Here is an 11,522-nt window from a genome sequence, read left to right as displayed (position 1 = left end):
CAGACGACGCTCCCAGCCGTTCTTGGAGGATGGGTAGCAGGCACTCATATTTATTTAGTTTGTCATTGCGTCCCCGAGCAAGATATTCATCATCCTCGTGGCGGACCGTCACGTCGACCACAAAGACCCTTTCCTGGTTCTGTATCACCAGGTCTGGTTTCAGATTCCCACTCTGAGGATGCCTTATTGTTGGCTCCACAGTTACTGCTACACTTTTGTCATTTTTCGTGATTTCCTGAGCAATAAGATCACGTATTTCGTCATGGCGAGCTATTCTCTGGGCCTTTGTGCTCACACAAATCCCTAAGATGTGGCCCAGCGTCTCAACCTGAGCACCACACCTCCTACACATTACGTCATTCGCCAGACCGGGCACTCTGTGCAACGCTACCCTGTCACCTGCAACGTTGGCTCGCAGGCGGAGGGCAGATATGAAATTTCCTGGCTTGAGGAGCTTTTTGTTAGATAGCCAGGCGTTTGCAATTTTATTGTCGGAAAATGACATAACCGACTTGCCCTGCGAACTCAGAGACGCCCATTTCGCGAGCTCCTCTTTCTTCATGGCCTGTTTATATTTATCGATAGATTTTAAGTTTTAAGAGAGTCATAGTTACTCCCGCCGTTTACCCGCGCTTGCTTGAATTTCTTCACGTTGACATTCAGAGCACTGGGCAGAAATCACATTGCGTCAACACCCGCTGGGGCCATCGCAATGCTTTGTTTTAATTAGACAGTCGGATTCCCCCGGTCCGTGCCAGTTCTGAGCTGACCGTTGAATGGCGGCCGAAGAGGACATCCGAACGCCCTTGCGGGCGCACTCGGAGCCTCGCAGCAAGACGGTTCCGCGGGAGACCAAGGCACGGGACCGAGCTCGGATTCGAAGTACACCGCCGAAGCGACACACCCTGCACCTCGCCCAGGCCCGGCACGTCAGTCGCGACCCGCTTCCCCGCCAAGCCCGACACGCCCCGATCCTCAGAGCCAATCCTTATCCCGAAGTTACGGATCCAATTTGCCGACTTCCCTTACCTACATTATTCTATCGACTAGAGGCTCTTTACCTTGGAGACCTGCTGCGGATATGGGTACGAACCGGCGCGACGCCTCCACGTGGCCCTCTCCCGGATTTTCAAGGTCCGAGGGGAAGATCCGGACACCGCCGCAACTGCGGTGCTCTTCGCGTTCCAAACCATATCTCCCTGCTAGAGGATTCCATGGAACTCGAACGCTCATGCAGAAAAGAAAACTCTTCCCGGATCTCCCGACGGCGTCTCCGGGTCCTTTTGGGTTGCCCCGACGAACTCTCTTTCGAGGGCCCGAATTATAAACGGTTCCGCTGCCGGGTTCCGGAATAGGAACCGGATTCCCTTTCGCCCATCGGGTGTGTGCACAATTCCGAACGTTTCCGTCAACAATTGCGAATTGCGACCAACGACAAAAATCTACACCACATCAACATCGGCTTTCGCCTAGGGCTTAGGATCGACTGACTCGTGTGCAACGGCTGTTCACACGAAACCCTTCTCCACGTCAGTCCTCCAGGGCCTCGCTGGAGTATTTGCTACTACCACCAAGATCTGCACCGACGGCGGCTCCAGACGGCCTCACGGCCAGTCCTTCTGCGCTCACCGCCGCGACCCTCCTACTCGTCAGGGCTTCATGGCCGGTTAATTTAATAACCTGACCGCACATGCCTCTGACGGCCGAGTATAAGCACGACGCTTCAGCGCCATCCATTTTCAGGGCTAGTAACTTCGGCAGGTGAGTTGTTACACACTCCTTGGCGGATTCCGACTTCCATGGCCACCGTCCTGATGTCTTAAGTTACCAACGCCTTTCATGGTATCCCATAAGCGTCGATTTAGGCGCTTTAACTCGGCGTTTGGTTCATCCCACAGCGCCAGTTCTGCTTACCAAAAATGGCCCACTTGGCACTCTGATTCGAGTCTCGCGGCTTCAATAGTTCGAGCAAGCCGGAGATCTCACCCATTTAAAGTTTGAGAATAGGTTGAGGCCGTTTCGACCCCAATGCCTCTAATCATTCGCTTTACCGGATGAAACTCGTATGCTATGAGCGCCAGCTATCCTGAGGGAAACTTCGGAGGGAACCAGCTACTAGATGGTTCGATTAGTCTTTCGCCCCTATACCCAGTTCCGACGATCGATTTGCACGTCAGAATCGCTACGGACCTCCATCAGGGTTTCCCCTGACTTCGTCCTGACCAGGCATAGTTCACCATCTTTCGGGTCCCAGCGTGTACGCTCTTGGTGCGCCTCTTCTCGCAATGAGAACGAGACGCCCCGGGAGTGCGGGGCGGCAGCCGTAACGACCGCCCATCCTCCCTTGGTCCGCGCAAGGCGGACCTTCACTTTCATTGCGCCTTTAGGTTTAGTTAAATCCCAATGACTCGCGCACATGCTAGACTCCTTGGTCCGTGTTTCAAGACGGGTCCTGAAAGTACCCAAAGCTATAGCGTCGCAGATCGGCGTTTCAACGAGGTCTGTCCGAGAACACCTCAGCGAACAGCCACCCGGGGACGGGACCGGCACCAGGTCCGATCACCATCACGACGGGCGCGCTTGCCGAAGGTCGGACGCTAACTGTGTAGCGGCCCCGCGCCATCTGTATACCGTCGAGCGAGCCGATCGGGAAACACCACGGGTTCATTCGGCGAACGGCGAACCGTCCGAACGAGCTCCACCGCGGGCCTTAGACCGGCACTCAACGGATCGCGACGTCCTACAGGGGGAGAAGTGCACGCGTTCGACGGCAGATCGACAAAACGAAAGGTGCAAACGACGCGTACGCCATCTGTCACACGATCGTCCAGCGCCGCCATCGAGTCACGCTGAATCTCCCCTTTCGACCTTTCGGGTTTCTCAGGTTTACCCCTGAACGGTTTCACGTACTATTGAACTCTCTCTTCAAAGTTCTTTTCAACTTTCCCTCACGGTACTTGTTCGCTATCGGTCTCGTGGTCATATTTAGCCTTAGATGGAGTTTACCACCCACTTAGGGCTGCACTCTCAAGCAACCCGACTCTGAGGAGAGATCCTCCCGTTATCGGCAGCGGTCGCTACGGGCCTGGCACCCTCTATGGGCTGTGGCCCCGTTCAAGATGGACTTGGACGCGCCGCACGATCTCGGGATGACGGATCCTCCCTAACACCACATTTCCCGGCGTCCGGTTTCGGCCGCGGGATTCGGTGCTGGGCTTCTCCCTGTTCGCTCGCCGCTACTGAGGGAATCCTAGTTAGTTTCTTTTCCTCCGCTTAGTAATATGCTTAAATTCAGCGGGTAGTCTCACCTGCTCTGAGGTCGCATATGAAAAATAAAAATTTTTCATTCGGTCATTTCGACGATCACGACACGTCTCCCATTCCTTGCTATACGTGTTCGTCATTTTTCTTTTTAAAAAATGGCTAAGTTTACAGAAACGCTTACGATCTGACGTCTGTCGCGATTTGCATTACACGTCTCGGACACGACGACCGTCTATAACGTTCTCAACCTTAAAACGCCATTTTTTTTTTTTAAATGACGACATGTTGAAGAAATAGGACGTGCTACGCCGAAAGACCAGCCAACAACTACAACAAGTAGTAGTTGGTCGCTTTCGCGTCTTAAGATGTCGCGCAAATTTACTCGCTGCACGAGAAACGCACACAAACACACGATTCTACGACACACCACGCAAGAACATGTGCCGACGTAAACACTTTCGTATTTATGATTCGCAAGGTGGACGTCCGACGGACTTTGTAAAAAAAAATACAAAGCATACCCGTCCCGTCCTTTTTGACGAAAAAACACGCTCGAGTAAACGTCTCGGCACACGTTCGAGGCGTGCGTCGTTATATCGTGACGTAAGTGACGATCACGTACATTAATGAGTACCTATTCGACGCGTCGCAACACATCCAACACGCTCCGACGTTTTCGTCCGAAAACGAAAACCGAGCAGTCTTTGAAATTGACACGACCCTCAGCCAGGAGTGGTCCGGGAACATTATATCCGAGGACCGCAATGTGCGTTCGAAATGTCGATGTTCATGTGTCCTGCAGTTCACAAGTTGACGCGCAATTAGCTGCGTTCTTCATCGACCCACGAGCCAAGTGATCCACCGTTCAGGGTAATCTTTTTAAAATTTAAACGCTCGTTCCACAAGAACCCCGATCATGCCGATCGTCCAGCTGTCTATACACGTCTTGCAAAAATTTTTGCGTACGTGCGTACATCCGAAACGAAAATGATCTTCGTGGTTCCGAAACGTGCCACGTCTAAAATTTCGGTGTTGTGGTATGGATATTTATGATTCTCGCTCTTAATTGTCTTTCGTCCGTACTTTCTCGTCTGAAAGGGAACGCGATCGTCGGTCTCAGTTTTACGCGTACGAAAAAATTAAAAAAAATATTAACCCAAACACAAATTTGTATCCGCGCACCGAAAAAGAAGCACTTTTCTTTTTCACGCGGTCTCCGCTTTTACACGCAAAGTACGAGCATGTATGTGTGAAGATGGGACATGTTCGATACGATTTTAATTAGGAATTTGCCAATTTCCTTTTTCTCAGCAATAATTTTAATAAATAATGCTGCTTTCTCTCATAAACTACATTTTCGGTAGTTTTCCTTTATTGTGTCTTTCATTTAGTGTGCGTGTGTGTGTGTCAAGCACTTTAAAAAGTGTGACGAAGAGACGGTTTTTGATCGATCGGAATGAACACATCATTACATCATCGTACTCGTTATGAAAAAGCGAATTAGTATCCGCCGTAAGCGAAAAGAGATTTTCGCGGGCGGTCTTTGTGTTCGTGTTTCAATTTTCTTTCTATATTTTTTCGTCGCCAAACCGAAGACAGATCGTGAATTTTGACGAAAAAATTTATAGACGTGCCAGACTGAGCGTCTAACATAAAATCCTCAAGTTTACCGTTCTATATCGTGACTTAATGACGATTGACGGTGTATATAATTTTGAAATGGTGCAGTCGTACGCTCCGTAAAGAGAATTTTACCGTTTCTAACGAAATCACTTTACCACATCTACCAAAAACATTAAAAAAGCAAGGTGTGATGTGTGTGCGATCGCTCGTTTAACGGCGCTTTCAAAAAACTCTTTGAAGCGTCTAACGACGAACATCATTCACGCGAATCGTAGAATCGGGAGCGTTTCTCGCCGGTCCCGTAGCCGGGCGTAAATCATTTAAAACCCACGGTGTCGTAACCTAATTCGACACCTGCGATTTTCTTCTTTCTCGACTACTCTGCTACATCCTCTCCGTGTGTCCGAAAAAAGAGGACTTCTAACGTCTTTCGACTTTCGCGGTGGAGTTCACAACTTTCCGCGATCCGGTCGAAAAACCGAAAGCGTCCCTCCTTCTTTCCATCATTGGAAAAGATCGAGAGATAGTACAAAAAAAATCAAAAAATCTAGGTACCCGAAGAAACAGCCGTATGCCCGAGCGAATTCGGTTTTTCTCGTTCAAAAAAGGTGAAAAACTCGATCGCAAGGACCGGCGCTGCGGGCCAGCGTAACGCTATTGTTTTTCCGAATATGTACGATTCGTAGTTCAAAACGTCGTACACACGGTGTTTCAAAAAGAAACAAGCAACGGCACGACAAAAGATCGTGCCGTCGACTCCATGTCATCGACGACGGTGTTGTAAAAACATAAAGTGTACATCGACACGATCAAATGAAAATGCATAATAATAAATTATACATATGTCAAAATTCGTGTGTACGAGGACACGTTAATGATCCTTCCGCAGGTTCACCTACGGAAACCTTGTTACGACTTTTACTTCCTCTAAATGATCAAGTTTGGTCATCTTCCCAGCGACATCGACGACGTCGAAACGCCATCGCGTACCGGTCCGAAGACCTCACTAAATCATTCAATCGGTAGTAGCGACGGGCGGTGTGTACAAAGGGCAGGGACGTAATCAACGCGAGCTTATGACTCACGCTTACTGGGAATTCCTCGTTCATGGGGAACAATTGCAAGCCCCAATCCCTAGCACGAAGGAGGTTCAGCGGGTTACCCGGACCGCTCGGTCAGGGAGGACACGCTGATTCCTTCAGTGTAGCGCGCGTGCGGCCCAGAACATCTAAGGGCATCACAGACCTGTTATTGCTCAATCTCGTGCGGCTAGAAGCCGCCTGTCCCTCTAAGAAGAATTGTTTGTACGCCGACAGTAAAAACCGCGCACGACCACCGGGCGAACCCAGGATCGACGGGCCTTTGGGATGTCGAAATACGCCTATTTAGCAGGCTAGAGTCTCGTTCGTTATCGGAATTAACCAGACAAATCGCTCCACCAACTAAGAACGGCCATGCACCACCACCCACCGAATCAAGAAAGAGCTCTCAATCTGTCAATCCTTCCGGTGTCCGGGCCTGGTGAGGTTTCCCGTGTTGAGTCAAATTAAGCCGCAGGCTCCACTCCTGGTGGTGCCCTTCCGTCAATTCCTTTAAGTTTCAGCTTTGCAACCATACTTCCCCCGGAACCCAAAAGCTTTGGTTTCCCGGAAGCTGCCCGCCGAGTCATCGGAAGAACGTCGGCGGATCGCTAGCTGGCATCGTTTATGGTTAGAACTAGGGCGGTATCTGATCGCCTTCGAACCTCTAACTTTCGTTCTTGATCAATGAAAGCGTTTTTGGCAAATGCTTTCGCTTCTGTCCGTCTTGCGACGATCCAAGAATTTCACCTCTAACGTCGCAATACGAATGCCCCCATCCGTTCCTATTAATCATTACCTCGGGGTTCCGAAAACCAACAAAATAGAACCGAGGTCCTATTCCATTATTCCATGCACACAGTATTCAGGCGAAGTTTTAGCCTGCTTTAAGCACTCTAATTTGTTCAAAGTAAACGTGCCGGCCCACCTCGACACTCAATGAAGAGCACCGCGGCGGGATTGAGTTGGGCCGCCCTCTCGAGCTAAGCCCACCGGCAGGACGTCCCGCGGCACGCCAGTTGACACCGCGAACGATGAACCGGCGGCGCGGGACACAGATTCGACTACGAGCTTTTTAACCGCAACAACTTTAATATACGCTATTGGAGCTGGAATTACCGCGGCTGCTGGCACCAGACTTGCCCTCCAATTGATCCTCGTTAAAGGGTTTAGAGTGTACTCATTCCGATTACGGGGCCTCGGATGAGTCCCGTATCGTTATTTTTCGTCACTACCTCCCCGTGCCGGGAGTGGGTAATTTGCGCGCCTGCTGCCTTCCTTGGATGTGGTAGCCGTTTCTCAGGCTCCCTCTCCGGAATCGAACCCTGATTCCCCGTTACCCGTTACAACCATGGTAGGCGCAGAACCTACCATCGACAGTTGATAAGGCAGACATTTGAAAGATGCGTCGCCGGTGCGAGACCGTGCGATCAGCGTAAAGTTATTCAGAGTCACCAAGTTGTACGATGACGGAGACCGCCACCGATTGGTTTTGATCTAATAAAAGCGCTCCTTCCGTTTCCGGTTGGAGCTCTGTTTGCATGTATTAGCTCTAGAATTACCACAGTTATCCAAGTAAATGTGGGTACGATCTAAGGAACCATAACTGATTTAATGAGCCTTTCGCGGTTTCACCTTAATTTGGCTTGTACTGAGACATGCATGGCTTAATCTTTGAGACAAGCATATGACTACTGGCAGGATCAACCAGGGAACTGCGTTCTTGTTTTAAAATAAGAGAGTTTTAGTCTTTCTTTCCTTCTAGTCATATAAGCTACAATAATCGTAGAATTTCGGAAAGACACCTGCTGCTCTTATAAAAAACTGAACACTTTCCTATTATTGTTTTGAAGAAAGTGTGCGTGTCTGCGAAACGAAAACCTCGTAAGAAGAGACGTAACGCCACGCGATCTTTCTGGATGGAAAATTTTTCGACATTTTTCTCACATCATCCTTGATTGAATCTCCTGCAACAATTTTATTCTTATTCATCCGTTCTAAGTTGTCGTCGTCGTCGAAATAAATAATTTGTACACACTTCGGGGTACACGTTTGTCAAAATTCATGAAATGCAACGTAACATTTTTACTTTAATAAATTTTTACAGTGCATTCAGATCGACTAAACGAACAACGACGGATGAATTGATTTATGGATTTTTATTTGTTGCGACTCATCGGAGGAGAGAGTGAAGAAAAAATAATCCAATATCATGGTTACGGAATAATTTTCTATGACTTTTTCATCCTTGTTTGAATCTTGCAACAATTAATTTTATTCATCCGTTCTAAGTTGTCGTCGTCGTCGAAATAAATAATTTGTACACATTTCGGTACACGTTTGTCAAAATTCATGAAATGCAACGTAACATTTTACTTTAATAAATTTTTACAGTGCATTCAGATCGACTAAACGAACAACGACGGATGGATTACTTATTTTTGTTGCGACTCATCGGACGAAAAGTAGAAACATAATCCTCCATTGTAATATAGTTTTTACGGAAAATTTTTCTTTTATTTTATATCCTTGATTGAATGCTGCATTTTATCCGTCTTTTTTTCGTCAAAAACAGAGATCAATGCGATTCATCGGACGAAGAAATAATTTCCCAGTTCAAAATTTAGAGATTTTTGGGCACATCGACTTGAAATTTTATCGTAAAGAAAAAATATCGTCGTCGACAAGCAAAAGTTCAAACATTCTCCATACTCTTCGCTAGATTGAAAGCGACGGTTTATTGTGAGATTTCTCTTTAGAAATATTCACACGTTACGAGTTTATGAAATTTTATTTATTTCAAAATTCTCGCTCGGACTTTAGTGAGTTGACGCATTTGTTAATTTTTGGTCGTTCTGACACGAACACATAAAATCTTTGATTGCATTTGGACCGCTAACATAGAAACGCTCGCCGCATCCGCAATCTCGCTGTGCATGGTCAATGGCAAGATTTGTCATCCCTCAAACGATGGTGGGTCCACAGGGTACACATTCCGGCCATCGTCCCAACTACGGGTAAGTCGCGGTGTACGAGAGGTAACAAGATAATCGGACGCACATAAAATCACATTTCGATCGTACGCTTTTGTCCGCTGCTACATACCACCACTACTATCCCTATATATGCCAGCGCGGCAGCGTTCAGCTCTGAATCACTCGATGCGCGAAACGGTCGAAATCCCATAGCGCGCCGGCCGCTCGCTATGGGCGAGGGGTCGGGTAAATCGGTCTGATCGCTCGGTGCAAAAGTCCGTTTGGGTACTTAGAGACGGAATTTTAAAATTCTGATTTCGCAGATCAATTTCAAGGGTCATTAGGACTCGAATGCCGTTAACGGTGTTTTGAAAAAAATATTTTTTACGTTTTTACGGCATTTCGACCGAACACCTCAGTTCCGACTTCGGACTTAGAATAATTTTCATCAAAATTTCGAACGCCTCAGTTTCCAGAGGGTTTTAGATCCCGTTTAGTTAGGGGTTTGAAATTATCACAGCCACCCTTGTTTGGTGTTAGTTCGACCGTAACTTTTGTTCGTTTGCATTTAATTTCGATTTTTCTCGGACTTTTGGTCAATGTAAATTTATCAACCGCTACACTTCCGACTTCGGACTTAGACGAATGAGCGCCGAACGCTACAGTTTCGACTTCGGACTTAGAAAAATTTCGCTCGACCGCCACAGTTTCGAATTGGACTTAGAAAAATTTCGGTCGAACGCCTCAGTTTCGAATCGGACTTAGAAAAATTTTGGTCGACCGCTACAGTTTCGACTTCGGACTTAGAAAAATTTCGTTCGAACGCTACAGTTTCGACTTCGGACTTAGAAAAATTTCGCTCGACCGCCACAGTTCCAACATGAGACTTAGAAAAATTTTCATCAAAAATTCGATCACCTCAGTTTCGACTACGGACTTAGAAAAATTTCGGTCAACCGCCACAGTTCCTACTTCGGTCTTAGAAAAATTTTGATGAAAATTTTGAACGCCTCAGTTTCCAGAGGGTTTTAGATCCCGTTTAATTAGAAGCTTGAAATTATAAAATCTACCTTCTATCGATGTTAGTTCGACCCAAACATTTGTTCGTTTGCATTTAATTTCGATTTTTCTCGTACTTTTGGTCAATGTAAATTTGTCAACCGCTACACTTCCGACTTCGGACTTAGACGAATGAGCGCCGAACGCTACAGTTTCGACTTCGGACTTAGAAAAATTTCGTTCGAACGCTACAGTTTCGACTTCGGACTTGGAAAAATTTCGCTCGACCGCCACAGTTCCAACATGAGACTTAGAAAAATTTTTATCAAAAATTCGAACACCTCAGTTTCGACTACGGACTTAGAAAAATTTCGCTCGACCGCCACAGTTCCTATTTCGGACTTAGAAAAATTTTCATCAAAATTTCGAACGCCTCAGTTTCCAGAGGGTTTTAGATCCCGTTTAATTAGGAGCTTGAAATTATAAAATCTACCTTCTATCGATGCTAGTTCGACCCAAACATTTGTTCGTTTGGATTTAATTTCGATTTTTCTCGGACTTTTGGTCAATGTAAATTTGTCAACCGCTACACTTCCGAGTTCGGACTTAGACGAATGAGCGCCGAACGCTACAGTTTCGACTTCGGACTTAGAAAAATTTTGTTCGAACGCTACAGTTTCGAATCGGACTTAGAAAAATTTTGGTCGACCGCTACAGTTTCGACTTCGGACTTAGAAAAATTTTGTTCGAACGCTACAGTTTCGACTTCGGACTTGGAAAAATTTCGATCGAACGCCACAGTTCCGACTTTTTTTCGAAACTGTAGCGTTCAGTCAAATTGCCGTAAAAACGTAAAAAACTTTTTTTACAAAACATGGTCGACAGCATTCGAGTCCTAATAATCCTTGAAATTGATCTGCGAAATCAGAATTTTAAAATTCCGTCTCTAAGTACCCAAACGGACTTTTGCACCGAGCGATCAGACCGTTTTACTCTACCCCTCGCCCATAGCGAGCGGCCGGCGCACTATGGGATTTCGATCGTTTCACGCATCGAGCGATTCAGAGCTGATCGCTGCCGCGGCGGCATATATAGGGAGTACTGATGGTAAGTGGCAGCGATGACGGACAAGTACGCACGATGAATGGATTGACATGAAATCAAATGTGCGCGTCCGTACGATCTGTTACCTCTCGTACATCGCGACCCCGTTTAATGATATTATGCTAAATTAAAAATAAAAATACATCGATGAAATAAAAAGTGGTAAATCTCTAGAAAGACAATATACCGCTGTGAATAAAAATTTCTCGATGAATAGCGAAATGTGAATTAGTCCGCCTGTAACGTGCATTTTGCGAACGAATTAGCTAATTCACCGCTAGTTAAAAAACGTGACCACCCAGTGCTCTTATCCAAAGTCGTCTGCAAATGAGATGAAATTAATAATCTTGACTCTAATGCAGACGACAAATTGAATTGAATAATTTACTTGAATAATGTGACGGATCTATAAAATAAAAACACAAAGCCCGAAACACCAAGCAGTAAAAATCTCGATTATTGTTCCGCCCGTTGAAAA

General features: G+C 46.6%; 2 non-coding genes and 1 pseudogene across 2 annotated transcripts; all 3 read right to left on the bottom strand.

The window, feature by feature from the left end:
- Positions 1-3,322, bottom strand: part of LOC148165601 (large subunit ribosomal RNA) — a 5,548-nt pseudogene extending 2,226 nt beyond the window's left edge.
- Positions 3,323-3,980: 658 nt separating this feature from the next.
- On the bottom strand, positions 3,981-4,137 carry LOC148165600 (5.8S ribosomal RNA). The gene has a single exon (XR_015771330.1). It is a non-coding gene; the product is annotated as a 5.8S ribosomal RNA (ribosomal RNA).
- Positions 4,138-5,759: 1,622 nt separating this feature from the next.
- Positions 5,760-7,680, bottom strand: LOC148165599 (small subunit ribosomal RNA). Its single transcript, XR_015771331.1, has one exon. It is a non-coding gene; the product is annotated as a small subunit ribosomal RNA (ribosomal RNA).
- Between the last annotated feature and the right edge of the window lie 3,842 nt (positions 7,681-11,522).

The sequence above is a fragment of the Gnatocerus cornutus genome, unplaced genomic scaffold, assembly GCF_029298725.1.
Source record: "Gnatocerus cornutus isolate USDA-ARS CGAHR unplaced genomic scaffold, icGnaCorn1.1 ctg00000273.1, whole genome shotgun sequence".
NCBI lineage: Eukaryota > Metazoa > Arthropoda > Insecta > Coleoptera > Tenebrionidae > Gnatocerus > Gnatocerus cornutus.
This window is presented reverse-complemented; position numbering and strand designations above follow the sequence as displayed.